This window comes from Orcinus orca, chromosome 6 (assembly GCF_937001465.1).
Source record: "Orcinus orca chromosome 6, mOrcOrc1.1, whole genome shotgun sequence".
NCBI classification, from domain to species: Eukaryota; Metazoa; Chordata; class Mammalia; order Artiodactyla; family Delphinidae; genus Orcinus; species Orcinus orca.
This window is the reverse complement of record NC_064564.1, coordinates 12,688,311-12,707,510: the sequence shown is the minus strand read 5'-3', so window position 1 is coordinate 12,707,510 and position 19,200 is coordinate 12,688,311. Positions and strand designations below refer to the sequence as shown.

General features: G+C 56.2%; 1 protein-coding gene across 3 annotated transcripts in view; it reads right to left on the bottom strand.

Annotated features, from left to right (window-relative positions):
* FAM167A (family with sequence similarity 167 member A) overlaps nucleotides 1-15,215 on the bottom strand; it is a 35,045-nt gene extending 19,830 nt beyond the window's left edge. For 2 of the 3 annotated variants that reach the window (XR_007478015.1, XM_004278696.4), the window contains exons 1-2: nucleotides 14,961-15,215; nucleotides 9,090-9,189 (exon numbers count right to left, since the gene is read on the bottom strand). The gene's annotated coding sequence lies outside the window, so the exon portion shown is untranslated. Of the gene's footprint in view, nucleotides 1-34; nucleotides 158-9,089; nucleotides 9,190-14,960 lie in introns of those variants that run through there. The other variant, XM_049711264.1, reaches the window with a different exon arrangement.
* Between the last annotated feature and the right edge of the window lie 3,985 nt (nucleotides 15,216-19,200).

Genomic DNA, 19,200 nt, shown 5'->3' with positions numbered 1-19,200 from the left:
GGAGATTGTTAAATGGAGCGAGGCTGTGACTCACCTTCTAGAAAGACGGTTCTCACGTTCACCTAAAAGGCCCACACAGCAGCGCCTCCCCTGCCGGGGCTGCAGTCTTCTGATCCGCTTTGGCCTTCCCACCCCCAGGGAGGAGGTGTGAGCCAGGCCCTTGCCCCATGATTTGGAGTCACAAGGCAGAGGAGTAGCTCTGAGCCAGAATTAGGCCCCGGGCTCCCAGCCTCCATATCCCACGGTGTCTGGCAGGTGGAGATGGGCCATCAGAGTAGGAGACATTTGACTTGGGCCAAGGAGAGGAGCCCTTGGCTTTCAGGGTGAGCTTCAAAAATCTGTGCTGAGGGCGTGCCGCCGTGAAAAAGACTGAATCAGTCTGGAACAATGTCCAAGATAAAGCGTACATGAAACAAAATATATATTCACAGCCTGGAGAGGATGCCGCCCTTGGTGTGGAAAAGGCGGGGAAGGAAGAGATTTTTATTGACTTGTGTGTGCCTGAGGAGAAAAGCTGAAACTAAGAGTTGTGATTGCTTGTCTGGGGTGACGGGGACCAAGCATGGGGCGATGGTGGGCAGGCTGGGCCACCAGGGAGACTGTGGGCTCCTCTCCCACTGAGGCTTGGAGCTACTCAAGAAGAGCTGAGCTTGCTGTCTTTCCGGATGGTTCCTGCAACCCCTTCCTGCAGTGGCATCTGACCAGAGGGATGCTCTGAGCCTGGGCCCGGGAATGAGAAGAAATCTTCCACCCCAACCAACGGCAGGGAAACCTAGCTCTTGCCTCCAGCCACACACATGAGAATCCCCTGAGGAACCTCCACAAACACAAGTCCCATGGCCATCCCAGGGGTCCTGATTCAGTAAGTCCGTGGCTGGACTTAGGCATCAGCATATTTTAAAGCTCCCCAAGTGACCTGAGATGACCAGGGTTGAGAACCGCTGGTCTTGAGACAGAAACACTAGACTTGGGATCAGATGGTCTGGCCGTAGGTGCTGCCAGGCTAGCTGAGCCTCAGTTTCCTCACCTGTAAAATGGGGGTGATAATACCAACCTCCTAGGTTTGGGGGAGTGGCACAACTAAGGTTTGCATGTACCCTCTGCAGGCTTAGCATGCCCTGCAAATCTGGGGTGTTCTCATGGGGGTCTTCTGTGCAGCCTCACCGTCACACAGGCTTCTTAAGAATCTCTCCAAATCTAAAGACCTATTAGCCGCAGTCTGGGGCCCCTCCCAGGCGCCGTCTGCCTCTTTGCTGAGGTGCCAGAGTCTGTTTGGAGTGTGCCGGGGTGGTGTGAACCTACAGGGCGTGCTCCACTGACCAGGAGCGCTGGTTATTTCCAGCGAAGCTTTTTGGAGAGGATCCAGTTGCAGATGAGCCCTGAGATTTGTGAGCAGAAGAAGCTGCTGGGACGTCTGTCTCCCTCCCCCTTTCCGCCACCTGCACCCTGCCTGCAGAGGGAGGACCTGTTAGGAAGGGTCTTCCTTCGGCGCCACGGGGTAGGGGGCGGTGTGGAGGGGACAGTTACGACTGCCTTCTTGTAGCTGCCTCCTGGGCAGGGGGTGGGGGGTGGGGGAGCTTATTTTAATTAGTGGTTTCTAAATCAGTTCAGAGAAGACCGGCACAAAGGCGTCAGGATGGCTTGGAAACACTGGCGGGAACGCCAGTGCGCTGAGAATCAGCGGTGCTGACCCTTGATCAGCTGAGCTTTAGCGAGTGTGCACGTCCTCCCTCTCCAGCCTCAGAGCTGCCCTGAGAAGCAGGAGGGGTCACCCCATTTTGAGAATGGCAAAATCGAGGCTGGGAAGGTTGAGGGACTCGGGTCAGCCTCTTTCTACTCCAGAGGGCATAGGCCTTGGGGTCAGTCCCCCAGGGTCCCAGTTCTGTGATCTTGGTCATGTGGCTTCATGACCACTCTCTGCTTCAGTGTCTTCTCCTGACAAGTGGGAAGAACCAGGACCAGCTATGTAATTTGCTGGGGTTGGTGCAAAATGCAATCAGGGCGCCTCATTAAAAAGTACTAACTAAAAAGATTTTCCGGCTTCCCCGTGGCGCAGTAGTTAAGAATCCACCTGCCAGTGCAGGGGACATGGGTTCGAGCCCTGGTCCGGGAAGATCCCACATGCCGCGGAGCAACTAAGCCTGTGCGCCACAACTACTGAGCCGTGTGCCACAACTACTGAGCCCACGAGCCACAACTACTGAAGCTCGTGCGCCTAGAGCCCATGCTCCGCAACAAGAGAAGCCACTGCAATGAGAAGCCCGCACACCGCAAAGAGCAGCCCCCGCTCACCGCAACTAGAGAAAGCCCGCGCGCAGCAACAAAGACCCAATGCAGCCACAAATAAATAAATAAATTAATTAATTAAAAAAAAAAAGATTTTCAAGGGCCCTGGGGGCTGCCCAGGTCCCTGGCTCACGAAGCCACGGCCCCAGGGTAATAACATCAAACTCACAGGTCATTTTGAATATTACATAAGGTGACAAATATCGAGTCCTTAACAGTGCCTGGTCTACAGTAAGCCCTAGACAAAGTGACACTCACTGGGGACGTGGCAAAGGCAGAGAGCCCGAGGAGGGAAGCCACAGGAGGCTGCCAGACCTGGGGCCTGAGGCATCTGGAAAAACAGGGCCAGGTGGTAATCTGACCAGGCCCAGGCATGCCCCGCCAGGCAGGCCACCGGGCTGCAGGGGAACACGAAATTCCTGAAGCAGAAGACAACCCCCGGGGGCACGTCAGCCTTCCTGCAGCAGCAACGTGCCAGCGCTCGGGACCCACGCAGCACACAAGGACGGCTGTTCAAACACGCTCCTGGCTCGCTCTGGGCGCACGGTTGCTGCCACGAAGATTGCCGTGCCAGCCGTGAGCTAATTCCCCCAGCTGCTGGGGGAGCCAGGTGGGCGCAGCCCAGTCATTCGGCCAACACCCCATCTCATCATGATCTAGTCTGTCCACTTGGACAACTTCCAAACCCACTTCCTAGACGGGCTCTGCGGGCGGGGAAGGATGCGCTGACCCATTCTCTCACTCTCTCTGTCTCTCCGTCCCTCTCTCAAGGGACACTCCCTCCCTCCCTCTTGCCCTACGTTTTCCTAAGAAACTCCAAGCCACTCTCTCCCTGTGTGGATCCCCAGGCTCAGGCCTGCTCCTTCCACTACGGGGTTCTCATTTCTTCTCCATGATACACAATCCTTCCAACACCGAGTACCAGGCCCTGTCACGGCCCCCGTGACTTTGCACAAGCTGTCCCCTCGGCCTAGAATGCCCTTCCCTCCCTTCTCTGCCTCAGTTCTCAGGGATTTTCCCCTTCGAGTTTTTCTTGACTTGCCCAAGCTGTGTGTGCCCCCGGGGATACAACGAGACCACATCGGGCAAACAATTATGTCATCCCAACATTAGCTGACGCTTACTCAGAGCAGGTCATTCCAGGCATTGTTCTAAGAGCTAATGTGCACGGACACATTTAATCCTCACAATACCCCCACGAGGCAATATTATTCTTGTCTCCATTACCCAGATGAGCAGACTGAGGCACAGAGAGGTTGAGTAGCTCGCCCGGGGTCACAGAACTAAGTGAGAAGGTGGGATTCGGAACCCTGCAGTCCGGCTCCAGGCTGGCTCATAACGCCGGGCTCAGCGGCCCTCTCGGGCCACAGCATTTCTACCAGGAACTTTCTGCATGGTCTCCTCTGTCGGACTCTGAGCTTCAGAAGGGCAAGGACCAGGCTCTGCACCCTGGAACCCCCAGCCCTTAGGGCCAAGCTGCTCTCTTTAAATGTTCGTGAATGAACAAGCAAAGAGCACGGACGCCTCTCCCCCCGCATCTGGATGGGCTCAGAGAAGCAGAGGGGATCTGGGCTCCCCCACCTGTGCTCGCGAGACCTGCCCTGACCTCGGGCGCCTGGATACAGGCTGTCAGGCCCAGCATCGTGAGGTGAGGGGACTTCTGCCCAGTGTCCCCTCCCTCCCCTGGAAAGAGCATTTCTGTTTCCTGGAAGGAAGTCACAGGGTGGCCACATGACTCACACTGGCCCGTCAGAGCCCCCCTGGGTGGCTGTGTCAGAACCACCCAGAAGCCGGCCGTGGCCCCGCTGCTCACCACAGGGAGAGGGTCTGCCTAGCAAGCGAAGCCAAGCAGATGAGGTAGCTTGAGGCCCTCAAGTGGGCCCTGTGGGAAGCAGTTCCACCTGACCTTGATTATAGAGCCTTGATATATCCTCCTACTTTGAAGCGGGTTCCTGACACTTGGAACCAACATAAGCGTGTGTTGGACAAAGGACGTAAAATGACTCAGTGGATGTTGACAGTTGAGCATGAGGCTTGAGCTTGGCCAATCAGTTGCTCAGGTCCAGGATTCTGAGTCTGGGGCATGTGAGGCCAGGATGGAGGGACGTTGAACCTTGGAGGAAGATGTCAAGTGCAGGGGATGTGGCGTCATCTTAGCCAAACCATCCTTACTGAAGGACTGTGGGAGGGTAATGTTGTAATATAATAAGAAATATGTATTTGGTCTCCATCCCTGGTTCCTGACACAGAGCTCTTAAAACTCTTGTAATTTTCTACATGATGAAAGCAATAAGAGTATTTTTTGTTAGAGTATCTCAGTTTTGTTCCCACTTCTTGAAACAGCTCCAGGGCATTCACGTGCAAAGAGGGTCATCTGTTATTAATAAGAAGCCGCCTTCTACTACACCTGAGTTTATGTTAATGAGGTGACTGTTGGAAACCACTCAGGATGGGGGCTGGTTGCCAGGGGAACCAACCCGCGATGAGAGGGTTGGAACTTTCAGCCCCATCCCTGACCTCTGGGGAGGAGAGAGGGGCTGCAGGTTGACCTAACCACCAACCACCAATGATTTAATCAATCATGCCTATGCAATGAGGCCTCCATAAAACCCCAACTGAAGGGGTTCTGAGAGCTCCCAGGTTGGTGAGCACGCCGAGGTACTGGGGGGATGGCATGCCTGGAGGGGGCATGGGAGCTCTGCACCCCTCCCCCTATGGACCTCTTCACTTGGATGGTAAATACAAGTACTAAATTCTTCCCTGAGTTTTGTGAGCTATTTAAGCAGATGACTGAATCTGAGGAAGGGGTTGTGGGCAATTCCTGGTTTACAGCCAGTTGGTCAGAAGTTCAGGTGACAACCTGGGACTTGCAATTGGTGTGTGAAGTGGGGGACAGTCTTGTGGGACTGAGCCCTTAACTTGTGGGGTCTGATGCTACCCTTAGGTGGATAGTGTCAAAATTGAGTTAAATCGTAGAACACCCAGTTGGTGTCTGCAGAGAACTGGAGGGTTGTTTGGGGTGGGAAACTCATACATCTGGTGTCAGAAGTGTTCCGGGAGGGGGTGTTTGTGTGAATAAAAACCTAGTGCCCCGATGAGTGGGTCTCAGACAGATCACTATGGGCCCTCTTGCCTCTCGGTTTTCTGAGCTGCCCCGATTCTGCCTGTTTTCTCTCTTGGGTCTCTACCTCCTGCCAATTCTGTGTACACCTTACAATAACACTGCTTTCTGTTGCTTATAACCAAGAGCGCTGACTGAAATGAGGGGGAGGCAAAGCATATGACTGACAGCTAAGCAGTGTCATAAAACAACCTGAATACCAAGAGAGGCTCCCTCCCCCCATTTCCACGTGTCCCTTAGAGGGTGCCACCTCCAGCTGAGAACCAGAGAGCGGATGACCATTGTGGACTCAAAGAAGCTTTTACCAAGGGTCCATCCGCATTCATAGTTGATATGTTTCTTGTCTTTAAAAAAAAGAAAATTTATTTATTTATTTTTGGCTGAATTGGGTCTTAATTGCAGCACGCGTGATTTTCGTTGCGGCGCGTGGGCTTCTCTCTAGTTGTGGCATGGGGGTTTTCTCTCCCTAGTTGTGGCGCGTGGGGTCAGTAGTTGTGGTGCGTGGGCTTAGTTGCCCCACGGCAGGTGGGATCTTAGTTGCCGGACCAGAGATGGAACCCGCGTCCCCTGCATTGGAAGGCGGATTCTTTACCACTGGACCACCGGGGAAGCCCCTCATATGTTTCTTAATTTACGATCTACTACAGGCCGTGCTTGATGAGGATGTAATAACAGTTTTCCACAGGGATAAACTGACACGTATGCTGCTCCTTCCAGCAGAAGTGCCGCCCGTGGGTCCTCGTGCATAAGCTGACACGCTCTGGGTTTAGGCTTGGTGATACACGCAGCGCAGACTCTCTTGCACACGCGTGCAGGCCGGCCCTGGCCCCCAGCAGCAGAGCGGTGGGTAACGCACAGGGGTTGTGGGCGGAGTTGGTAAAGGCAGGAACGGACCCTTAGGACACCCCATCCCTGCCAGACCTGCCTTGCTGAGGAAATTCAGATCCTGTGAGGGCCTCAGCCACCGTGTAGCCGATTCTTCACTGCAGAAGTGTCCCCGCAGGACACAGACCCAGCAGCGGGGCCGCTCACGGGGGCGGGGTGTGAGGGCAGGGCCGCTGGCTCTGCTTGCTGCTGCCTCTGCTTATCCACCTTCTACCTCTGTGGGCCTCAGGCCCCTGACTGATGAGCCCAACCCATCAGTCCCCCAAAGACAGCCGCCCTGTGGGCGTGTTACATGTGTCACCAGGCCTAAAACGCTCATTGGACGGACTCGGGCCCAGGGCTCAGGGGCCGCCCAGCGTCTTGGGAGCAGGGGCTGCAGGAAGGGAGGGACGACACCCACTCTGGCTTTAGCCGGGCCAGGCCTGCCTGCCAGCTCTCAGCAGGGCCACACATCCCCACCTTCTACCCACAGGCCGTGACCTGAGAGCGGGTCAGGGGCTGCCAGGGCTGAGGACAAAGGGGACCCCTGCTTCCCGGGCTGCGGGTCTGTCCTCTGGGACCGGAGCCCCTCTCCAGCGGGAGCTCTGAGACTTGGGGAGTCACCTCGCCTCGCCTGTCTGGGTCTCAGCCGGCCCCTCTTTTGAAATGAGGTGTTGCAGCGTCCACCCTGTCAGCCACCGCCGGGCTGAGGACAGAGTCGGGGGAAAGGGCTCCAGCATCTGCACTGCGTTTTCTAAGCTTTCAGCGTGGCTCAGGCCATGGCTCACACCTGAACCTTTTTCTTTCCTTTCCCAAAGCAGCGAGTCCCTTTTCTTTCCAGGTGGGTGACAGGTCAGTAGGTCTGGGACAAGGAAGTGCAGCTGGGACGAGGCAGGCTTTTTTAGGTTTAATCATAAAACCCTGATGTTTATCTTAAACTGAGCGCACAGGGCTGGGCCTCAGGACTGACCTCCGGTGGCCGATGGAGGCTGTGAAATCCCGTCTGTGCTTTGTAGACTCAGGGAGCCCTAACGACCAGGGTTGAGAGGCTGGGGGACACAGTCCTGTGGCCCATGGTCACCAGGGTGCTTCCAGGAGCTGCCAGAGAACGTGTTTTCTCGCCTCCTCTGAGGTTGCCATGGTGACCGAAGCAGGAGGGGACACCCGCTGGTCTGGCCCTTCACAGATCATCTTTCCCAGCTCATCTTTATTCCAGGTCTTGGTCAGAGCTGGTGTTGGGAGTGCCAGAGATGGGGGGGAAGACAAGATGCAGAGACAGGACCCCGGGTACAAACTGTGCGTACATGGCGGAGGCAAACTGAGCTGGGACGGGGTGTGTGTGGGGGGGGTGTTGGGGGGTGCTTTATTGTTACGTGTGTGCTCTGGGATGCTAGTGAGGGAAGTGGAGTGGTACCTGGGTTCTTCCCATGCACCGGTGATGTACCCCTCAGGGGAAGGCACGCCCACAGGGGCTGCGAGCTGCCACCAGGAGAGCCCTCCGCTTTCCACTTCCTGGAAGCCACCCGTTTGCTGCCTGGGTCACTCCTCCTGCCACAAACCATTGTGAGACTCCAGCCATTTCCTCTAAGAGCCTGAGGCTGTGCTCCTGCCCTCATGCCTTGCGCCATCAACTGACTTCCGCCTGATCTCACGCACCCGTTCACACGTCACCTCCACAGAGACCAGCTCTGACCAGCCCACTGAGATGTCCCTGCTTCCTTTTTCTTCATAGGATGTTGCATGGTGAATGTAAGTGCCCTGAGGGCAGTGGCTTTCTCTTGTTCACTGCTGTGATCCTAGCACTCAGAACAGTGCCTGGCACATAGTAGGTGCTCAATAAACTTGTTGGATGAGTGAATGAGTGATTGGATGAATGAAAGAAGGAGGACTTTCTGGGCAGTCGGTTTTATCCCTTTGTCCATCACAGCCCCTTCAGGGAACTCCCTTCTCACTGGGTCTACAGCTCTGCTCTGAAGCTCAGCTGAGGGCTGGCCAAAACGCTCCAGGATACCCCACCTTCCAGGCCATTCTCTGACGGCTTCCGGCATTGGCCTCTGTCACACGCACGGCACCCTGGCCTGTATGACCTTGAACCGTGGGAGTGTCTGGCTCCCTGACCACTGTCTAGCTCCTCGATGGGAAGAGCATTCCTTTCTCTTTTGTGTCCTGAGCACAGGGCTCTGCAAACAGCAGACGTTCAATAAATGCTGAGGACGGCAGTGCTGTGAGCTAGTGAACAAATTCACACCTCCAGATGGTTTCCTGCCCAGTAGAAGACCTCCTGCAGCTTCAAGGTCAGAATGTTTCTAGCGAGTCTGAGTTGGGGGGCCGGGGTGGGTTTGGGAGACTGGTCTCAACTTGATGTTTTGGCCTTTCCGCGTAGCCTCAGGTTTGAATTTGATGAGTCTCTGAGCCTAATTCAAACACCACCTTATTCTACAGTCCTCTATACCAGGGGTGAGAGGCCCGGTGGGCTGCAATCCTCACTCCCTCACTGCCTGCTCCAGGAGTCCCAGCACCGCTGCTAGGGAAGGGGAATAGGGCCACCATTTTGGACAGGCCCAACCCGGGTGGGAAACAGGAGTCCCTGACCGGGGCGCCAGCTCCAGGGACCCCATGCCCACCCCTAGCCCGAGTGCCTGTGGCCACTCACTTCCCCTCAGGGCTCTGCTTCTCCCCTGCCAAATGCATGGTTTGGGTGGAACGGCCTTGACACTTCCTTCCTCACCAATAAGCACAGAGCCTAGACCACGGCACCCGGTGGGGTTGTCACCTCGTCATGAAATCGTACCGGCAGGGGGCACAGGGACCCACTCACCAGTGTTCTCTCAGGCGTTCCTCCCAGTGAAGTTCGGTTTGCAACGTCCTGTGCTAATGGCCATGGCTCAGCTTCTCACTCAGAGCTCCCGCGTCCACACCTGGAATCACAGGCGCAATCACAAACATTAGGAAATCACACTGCAGCCTACAAACATTCTCCCCACTTTCGATGGCCTGGGCTGAAGCGGCCTTCCTGAGAGTTAGACCCCAGAGAAATCACAAACCAGAGACGTTTCAAGACTTGCCTGGGGTCACACAGCTCTGTTCAGGGAGCTGGCTGGGCTCAGACCCGCGTCTTTGGACTCCAAGTGCAGCTTCCATTGTCTAGAAACCTTGCTCTGTCTCTCTGGGACCTCGTGAGACAAGAGTCTATAAAAATACTTGTTAAGGCCTCTGCATAAAGTGCTCGGTCCACGCTGAATAATTGATGGGCCCTGCCCCCTGCCGCAGAGAACAGCACACAGGCCTCGTGCCGCGAGGCTGGGGATAGGTGGAACTTCCCTATCGTTTCTGCCCAGTGAAAGAGGTGGCTGAGAAAACCTCCAAGGAAGAGTTGTGCGTCCCTGTGGGTCGGGAAGAGGCCCTGGCTCCCAGGAGCCACAGATCTAATTTACTGCCTCGCTGAAAGGAGCGGGGGGCCTGCCGGGTCACCCGGCGTCACCGCCGTGTCCCTTCCAAGGCCGCGAGGCCCTGGGAAAGGGCTGCTCCACCCCGACAGGCCGGGAGAAAGGTGCCTGAGAATCGGAGGGTCCCACGGGGGGAGTGGGGGGATTAGCCATGGGAAATGCAGAGTCCGAAGCGCAGATTCTCCTCCGTGAGAACCCTGACGAGGCAGAGATGCTCAGGAGGGGTGAGGCAGCCTGTCGCCGCCCAGCCAACTGCTGCATGTGACCGCAGGACTCTTCTGGCCAAAGGCCATGGCAACGGGGATTAGGGGGGAGAAAGCAGACACAGAGCGGCCTTTAAAGCAATTTGCAGAGATCAAAGTAGAAGGCAGTTCGGGCGGGTGCTCTGGCTCTAAGAACAGGGAACATTTCACAGCTGAGCGAAACTCAGGCACCATTTCACAGCTAAAGATGCTGGGGCTATACATCCTCCCCCGTGGGGTACGTCTGCCCCACCAAAGTGTCTCCTAATTGGCATTTGTCTCAGCCCCCATCCAAGGCAGAGTTAGGACTGTCCGAGTCCACAGAATAACAGGCTCCAGCTTCAAATGTGCAGAAGCAACCTTGGGCTCAAATGGGAGAGTGTTGGGACGACTGGCTTTCTGTTTTCCTCTGCATCGAAAGTCCCAGAGCCCAGTGGTTTGGCAAGGACCTCCTAAGAAGTTTCACTCGCTTATGTAGGGCACCTCACCTGCATAGTCTCTTTGGGCGTGCTGACCTCTCAGGGGGTTGGAGGGCCCTCAGAGTTGCCCTGTGTTTGGGCAGGGCCTGTCGTAAGGATGTGGGAGTGAGGGGCCGTTCCAGCTCTGTCTGCAGCTCATCCAAAGTGCAGCCCTGCGCCCCCTCCGGGGCCCAGGGAGAACAGAAAGTAGGGTGTGTGCCCCTGCTCCCTTCTCAGGTCAGTTGAGCTGAACGTAGCTGGGCTGCTGAGCTGCCTGAGTTCACACTTCACAGAGGGCAGGAATCGGGAGCCGGACAGAGAGATGCAGCAGGTTATAGGGATGGGACAGGGCTGCGTGTTGGTGGACGTGGGTTGATAGCCCAGCCCGGACACTTACTAATTCTATGACCTTGGGATCATAGTGGAATCAACTGCAAAGCCTTGGAAGGATCCGATGAGATAAGAGTGTGTGTGAATTCTTAGTTATGCCTCTAACAGGACGGTCACCTCCCGCCCACAACAGTGCTTGGCTGGACCTCTCCTGGCTGCAGAACCACTAACGTTAGCCCACACGTTTCTGTGCACTCCAGAACGCGCAGGACATCACGCTGTTGCCTGCCCAGGACTCTGGGCTGCACAAGTGGTCTTTTCTCGTCGGCAGCTCTGATCAGACACTGTACCTCCTTGAGGACAGGGCCATTGTCCTGCTTCCTTGGTGGGATGTCAATGATCGATCTTAAAACCCTTCACAGACATGAGATGTTCTGTGTGGTATCACCGGGCCAGCTGCAACCAGCCGCATTCAACGAGGGACACCTCAACCCCGGCTGGCATTGGCAGCCTGGTGTAGGGTCCCCCCTCTGCAGAGGGGGCTCTGGGAAGCGATTGGCTGTCTTTCTTACCGCTCAGCACGAGACATTTGAGAACTCGCAGGGTAAACGTTAGAAGCGCATTCTCCTAGGTGAAAACAGAGGTATTCAAGACATGCGGGCCAAGCGAATTTTGAGACACTCTTGACTCTTGAAGGAGCAGAGTGAAAGCATCTGGTGAGACCTCAGGGGGAGGTATGGTCGGGGCTCCTAGAGAGACAGATGGCTGTGACCTCACTGAGCCCACAGAGCAGGCCGTCTGAACTCTGCTGGACCCGTTGGCAAATAAACAGTGTTCAAAAAATGTCTAGGTGTGTGGCGGAATTCAGTCTGAGGCTTATTTCCATCCGGCCTGATAGGGAGGTTTGCTCTCCCCTTCCTCAAAGCTGTCGGTGTCTGCCATCAAACAAGTAAACAAACAACAACACAACAGAACCTGAGAATTTGGACCAAACTAGTAGGACAGTGTACAGTAAGGCGGTGCCCCAGGATGAGGCGCATGGAAATGCTCCCAGGACGAGGGAGGTAGTGTCACTTTGACTTGATGATGGACAGGGGCGACCAGGGCGCGAAGTGGCCTCCCGCTCAAGGATCCTGATTTAGAACCTTCCTGCATAATCATCACCCTGGACCGCCTCAGCTGGCCTTCTGGGGCTGAAGTACCTGCCTCACACTCAGGCCCTGCTGGCTTCCTGGAATGAGGAAACACAGCTCAGCCTTCAGTGGGCCCTGAGCTGCGGCCTCCGTGGAGGTCACCGTCGGGGCCCATTATGTACCTGGAAATCGGCTCTGGGCTGGGCCTTCCAGGTCCCAAGGGACGAGCCCTATGACAGAGTCTCTGGGAACCCATGACCAGCTCCCACATCTGGATCAGGTTACCTGAGGGGAATTTCTGGCCATACTGGAGAGATGGCCCTGAAGAAGCGGGAGCTCAGTCTGTGCCCCGGGAGAAGCTGAACCCCACCCCTCCCCAGGGCTCTGCAAAGGCTGCTGGGCAGGGGCCAGGAGTGAAGCGACCCCTGATGCTGGGGAGCTCACTGCCCCCCTACCTTCCTGGATGGGTGTGCCCACAGGGAGACCAGCTGCTGTGCTCTGCATTCCCTCCCTTAAGAAGTTTTTCATGGGCGAGCATAGCTGGGGGGGCCGGGGGGGACCGTCAGGTAGCATTCAGGAGGAAAGGAGCCAGGAGTGAGGCAGCGCACACTTGTAACTTCTCCTCTCCATTTCTCTGTTGTCTTGTCTCCTTCCGCTCCCACACCTCTCCAGAGACAAGCGTGGAGGGGCTGGGGGGCAGAGTGTGGAAGCACCGGGCTTTCATGCACCGGGGCAGCTGTCCTAGCCACGTAGAAACTGACATTTGCAGTCTTCCTAACTCTTGTCGGCAACTTGACCCCCTGTGGCGGCTCAAACTCTACAGGCTGATGGCAAAGCTCCTTCTAAACCCCTTGCCCACCTCCAGATCCTTCCGGGTCCGCATGCCCACTGCCCTCCATTTAGCCCATGCTCGCCGCTTCGAGGTCTTCTTCAGAATTTGCCTTTCCTTCCTTTCTCCTCGTCCCAGTCCAAATCCCAGGGTACATGCGCATATTAAGAGCCATCCTGGTTAATCCTAGAGGGTCTCCGATTTGTGAGTGAGAACTCTGTCCCGCCTAGTCTACAAACCAGGGAGCAAGCTGTTTCCATTATCATTCATCTTCCACCTTTGCAAATAGCTCTATGCCCCAGGCAGGCAAAGAGCGATTGCTGGGGAGAGCACAGCTCCCAGAGGGTGCTGGGAATTCCAGACACTCCTGTAGGGCTGAGGGAGTTATCCATGGGCAAAATTTACCTAAAGAAAGCCGCCTGCGTGTGTGAGTGAACAGCCCGACAAGCAGTTTCTTCCTCGTCGGCCTGGGGCTCCGTGGAAGTCTCTCAGCAATAGTTAGGCACTGCCTTAATTTACTTCCCGGCCAGAGTCCATATTGGAAGGAGACCAAGCAGGTAGACACGGAGGTGGGACTGTTAATTTAGTGGAAATCCATGCATGTAACTGGGAGGACAAGACAGGAGCGAGTGCATGAGAAGTTGGGGGTCTTCAAGGGGGCAAGGAGGAAAAGGGGGGTGAGGGAGGACCCTTCTCTCTCCCGGCTTCAGGGGAGCAGGTTGAAGCCAGCCAGGTCGAATGCAGAGCCTGGCTGCTTTCCTGGCTCCACAGGGCCCTTGAGGTGCCAGGGATGTTCCCAGGTCACAGGACAAGCCCCGCCCCGCAGCTCTCTTTTGGTCTGGGTCTGACTGGTTTCTTCCCCCTCTCTGGCCTCTCTGATCAGATGTCCAAAAGCAGCCTTCCTTTGAGAGCACTGTCTTAGGAGTCAGCACGTTAGCTGAACCTCTCTGCTCTTTTCACCAGCCCCACGAGCCGCACCAAGTTACTGAATCTCTCGGAGACCCATTGGCAAAATGGGGGTATAATGTTCCCTCGAAGGGTGATTGTGAGGGTCAAACGCCCAGCGGGTGTGAAGGGTTCTCAAGCAGTGCCCGGCTGGCAAGTGCACTTAGGAAAGAAGAGCCGTCATCCTTAGGCACTCAATACAGCTTGTAGCTGCTCTGCCAGGCCCCTTAAAACTCCGCTAGCAGAAGCTCCCACCCTGCAGATGCGGTCAGGCCATCTCTGCTCTCCCTGGACGTTGCCCAGCTCTCCACTCTTCATCAGCAAGACTGTCTCTGGGGCATCGGAAAGGAAGCTGCTTAGAGCCACGCCTCCCTCGGGCACTTTGGGGATTGCCCTATTGGTGGGACCTGGGCTCATTCCACCTGGGATTCACCAGGAACCGCTGGGAGCTGGTGGAAACTTAATCTGGGAGAACGTGCCTGCGGGTTTAAGACAGTGGCCGTGATCCACCGACCTGGAAGCAACTCACCTTCCAGATCTTCTCCAGAGGGGCAGGGAATGAAAAACAGCAATAAGGGATTTTTTAAAAAGCAGAACAGACAACCCGACTTGGTGCACAGAGACACCTGCCCCCTGGCCTCGGGCCACAGACCTTCCCGCCTTCTCCCAGTGACCTGGGTGCCCAGCCGCAGGGCTGACCCTCTCATTCCCAGGGGCCCTTCTGGCTGTACAGCTCCCTCTGATCGCACTGGCCTCAGCCTTTCAGAGCACCCTCGGGCCCAAGTGCCCTGGGTCACTTCTCCTGAGTTAGGGATTGCGTCCTTGGGGGCAGGAATAACCACATCGCTGAGCCTGAAGTAGGCAGAGGGGACCAGGTGGGCTTGGAGGCGACCAGCGGTCTGGGAGTAGACCCGGAGAGACTGAGTGGGGCTCCTCCCTTTCAGACCTCAAACCTCACATCTCCACCCAGATCTTATTCCTGGAAGGGGCCAGCCAGGAATATGGGAGATGGAGTCCAGCCGAGCTGTCCCGCTCCCCCTGAGGGGAGCGAGCCCCCAGGAGCGGGTGAGGCAGGACCTCATCTCCTGCGGGCTGGTGTGCGGGGGGGCGGTGCCCGCTCCAGGGCGCATTGGGGTCCGTGCTCCCCCAGCCCCGGACTGGGCTGCTCCCCGCCACTGCCAGCTCTGAGGACCTGCGGCGCCCCGACTGGCAAGTGCACTCCCCTGGCAGTGCCGCCGGCCACAGACACATCATCCCCAGTCCGGCCCCCAGACCTAGGAGCGTCCCCGCCCTGCTGCAAACCCACCTTCCGGGGCGCTCCGAGGCCCATTCCAGGGGTGTCACCGAGGTCCCCGCCTCCTCCTTTCGACGCGGGCTCCCCGCTCGTCCGCAGCCCAAGGCCCCCGCTTCGAGGCTGAGCCGGCTTCTGCCTCCCTTTCTCTCTCGCTCCTGGGAATTCTCAGCACTATTCTTTTTTTAAGGGATTTTTTTCTTTCTTTCTTTTTTTTTTTTTTTTTTTGCGTTGCGTCAGGGCGGTTGCCTGGCGACGGCAGAGCTATTCCACCGCGAGCCTTTCAGTCGCGATCCCCTCCAGCCTCTCATTCAAGTCTCTCCGCCCGCGGCTCCGGGGACGGGGAGGCGCCAGGCCAGAAGGCGCGCGCTGGGTCCTAAAGCCCTTCCAGCGGCGCGTTCCCGGCCAGGACCCGAACCGAGCAGCTGCCCTGCCGCAAGTAGAAGCAAAGCACACGCGATGGCCAAACCCGAGACGAAACCAAACCCAAATAGGCTTTAAAAAAACAAAAAACAAAACAAAGCGAAAACACAGAAAACCGAAACCAAGGCAGTTTTCCTCCAAGCGTGGCCACGTGGCTTCGCCACTGTCAGCAGTTTGCCTGCGTGGAGGGGCAGGAGAACCCCCTTCCAGCGGTATCGGCAGGCTGAGAGCCTACACTCCACCCACCAGCGGCTTGAGTTCCAGCTGCCAGCAGCAAGGCCCATACTGAGTGCCTAGCACGTGTCACAACACTGTCACAGCCACTCGGTGGGGCAGATGTGGGCATCCCTAGCTTACAGATGAGGAAACTGAGGCTCAGAGAGGAGAAGTAGAAACAGACGTTCTTCCCAGACTAGACGGGAGTAGCCCAGGGGGGCCTGCCCCAGACCATGTGTTTCCTCCACTAACCACAGCTTGGCCTTTGGGATCAGTTCTGACGGCAGACAGGGGACTCCAGTTCAGATGGGGGTAGGGGAGGGAGGGGGTGAGGGGGTGTTCTGCTTCCTCCTGGGACCTCTGTCCCCCAGGGCTGACTACTGGAAGTTTGCCTTACTCTTGCGGCAGCCTAGACATGGCCAAGTTCTTTTCCCAGACTCCTGGGGTTTGCAGGGTCCTTCAAAGTTACCTCATCTGCCATGCTCACAACAGCACTGGGGGTGCAGGGCAGGCGTCGTTATTTCCAGGGTAGGTGTACACACTGCAAAGTGACTTGACCCAAGGTGGCTGGCCTTGTTTTCTGTGGGACTCGGCCCCCACTGTGCCTGAGACACTTGTGCTGTCCCCTTGTCCTTCACTGCAAGTCCCCATCTGGGCCCGGTCCCACTCCCTTCCTTCCCTCTTCTCTAGGACATCCGCTAAGGACTTTGTCTAAGGAGACATCCCACGAATGGGGGCACCTCTTCATGCGAACGGGCTGGTGGGGCTAAAGCAGCAAGTGTGCCCGAACAGGGGCTTTCTGGGGAGTCACAGCATTGACCCAACCTCTTGACTCTAGCTCCTAAATACGGATCCAATTCTTCCACTTCTTCCCGTCCCCTGTGCCGCTGCCCTGGCTCACGTCGGCTCGCCCCAGCTCCAGCACCAGCCCCTTGCTCACGGCCCTGCACCCGCTCCTGGCCCCCGACCTCTTCCCCTGAGCCAGCTTTTCCTCCATAGCCGGAGCCGACGCAGAATGGAAAGCCGATCCTGGCTTCTCTCTGTTTACAGACCCCCAACAGCTCCCATCCCTTCCAGGGTCAAAACCCAGCATGGGGCTTCCCTGGTGGCGCAGTGGTTGAGAGTCCGCCTGCCGATGCAGGGGACACGGGTTCGTGCCCCGGTCCGGGAGGATCCCACATGCCGCGGAGCGGCTGGGCCCGTGAGCTATGGCCGCTGAGCCTGCGCGTCCGGAGCCTGTGCTCCGCAACGGGAGAGGCCACAACAGTGAGAGGCCCGCATACCACAAAAAACAAAAAACAGCATGGCCACCGGGCCCGTGTGGCCTGGCTCTGCCTACCTCTTGGGCCTGGCCTAGCTTGACGCTCTGCTCTCCAGACCGATGCTCTTCACACCTGCTCCTCCGGCAGGGGGCGGGCCGCACTTCTGCCTCCTGAGGGAACCTACGTGATCCTCTCCTTCCTGGGCCAGTTGTCATTTTATCTTTATTTGTGAGGCTATTTGATTAGTATCTGTCTCCCTCCGAGGGAGGCTGTAGGCTTTGAGGGGCAGGAATCACGTCTGCAGGCAGAAGGCGTGGTCCCGCTTAGGAACTCGGCATCCTCCTGGGCTGGCTGTCCCTGGCTGAATACTCAGTGTTTGCACCATTGCTCACCAGTGTATTCCGGCCCCAGCATGTGGCAAATGCTCTCCTTAGTGGAGCCGTCCCACCCCATCTGGAAATGCTGTCTCCCATCTTCACCCTCCCAGCCCCTCATTCGGCATGGAGCTCCTGCTTCTTGTGAGTACATTGTCTTCTGTCTTCACACAGACAGGCAGCCTGTCCAGGGCAGGCAGGGTCTCTGCCCGCTGCTTCCCATTCTGCCTGGTACATACAGGCCTGGATCCTCAACCAGGAGAGTCAGCAAGGCAGAGACGGGAAAAAGAGGAAGTAGAGCCCGACCTCTGCTGGAACAGTCTCGCGTCTACCGCCTAACCACAGGACGGGGTCAATTGAGTTATAGTTCGCGCTCTGGCACAGGATAGCATGTAGCCATCCAAATAACATTCTCAAAACAAATTTGATGACGTAGGAAAATGCTAATGATCTCATGCTAAATAAATAAGACTGGAACATCCAATGTCAAAGTAAACAAGACATGATGAAAGGTTTAATTCTAATAATATCTAATTCTCTTATATGTGTAGAAAAAAGATTGGGAGGGTATATGCAAATATTAGCTGTGGTTTTTCTCTCGATGGTGCGATAACAGGATTTTACATTTCTTCTACAGACTGGCATTAATTTTTTACATTTTCTGCAGCGAATAGTTTTTGTAATTAGCAATGTCAAGAGACACTATGACAAAGAGAAGATGGCCCCGTGTTTGGAGTACATACCTGATGTCTCCTGCTCTGAATGGAGCTGTCTTTTATATGAGGTGCTCTGAGGTTGGGCTGGAGCCCAGAGCAGCCGGGCCACCTGGGAGCTCTTCCCCTCCGGTGGCCCTTTGGATCAGGGAACATTGGGCCAAGCCTGGGAGAGTACGTCTGGACTTGGTGACAGCACACTGATTCTAAAGTTGCCTTTTGGATCAATCCTAGGGATCCAAGTTAGTTTTCAAGAGGCAAGATGAGTGAGGCATCTTTTGATCCTACAGAAGTCCTGTGAAATAGGGCACTCAAGAACTATTCTCCCTACCTTACCTGTGAGGACACCGAACTTGGAGAGGTTAGGGGGCTTACTCAGAGTCACCCAGCTGGTCTGGCCCCAAATCTAGAGCACTTTGTTCTGCAGCGCACTGACCCCATAGTCCCTCCAAGCAATGGGCAGGGCAGCCTCAGTAACCACAATGCGCTCGATCCACGTGCAATGGCCGGGGATGACCTCGTGTATAAGGTGACTTGTGAGCAGAGATTTGACGGAGATGAGGGAGTTGGTCAGGAGTTGAGGGGAGGAAGGGTGTTCCAGGCAGAGGGCACAGCCAATGCAGAGGCACCTTGTGGGCACACGTGCCTGCGCAAGGGTGCCTCATGCGGGAGTGCAGTGCAGGGGTGAGGGGTGGGTGACGAGAGCTGTGGGAGATGATGCCAGGGAGGTGACAGGGCAGGGGTGCTGGCAGATCCTATGGACCTGGCAGACCATTGTAAGGACGCGCCTTTCCCCCAGGGAATGCAAAGAATGCACACCTGGGATGGGTCTCTGCTGTCTTCAGCTCCCACAACCCGAAGTCTAAATTAGTCTTACCTGTTCCCACCAGCCTTTTTAAGCTACTCACGGACAAACTCCTTTGTCTAAGGCTCCTGTGTATCCCTCCTGGTGATGAGAATTTGGTCCCCATTCATTGGATGAGAGAAGGAAGGAAAGAAGAAATTTCTGTTTGGCTCTATTTCCGGAAGACACGGAGGGTGCTGACACCGTCCCCAATTAGAACTCGCAGTCCCCGACCAGAGTCCTCTAGTTTCTACCATCTGCCTTTGGGAGGGACATTTCCATCATGGGTCCAGCATTTTAAGAGGATCCAGGAAGTGTTTGTCATTTGGAGGCATTGATGTTGGCAAGGATAATGGCTCTTTGCTGCCCTTATCTCTCAGAAGAGGTTGACTCAGGCAGAAGCACTGAAGGGAGGTGGGGGAC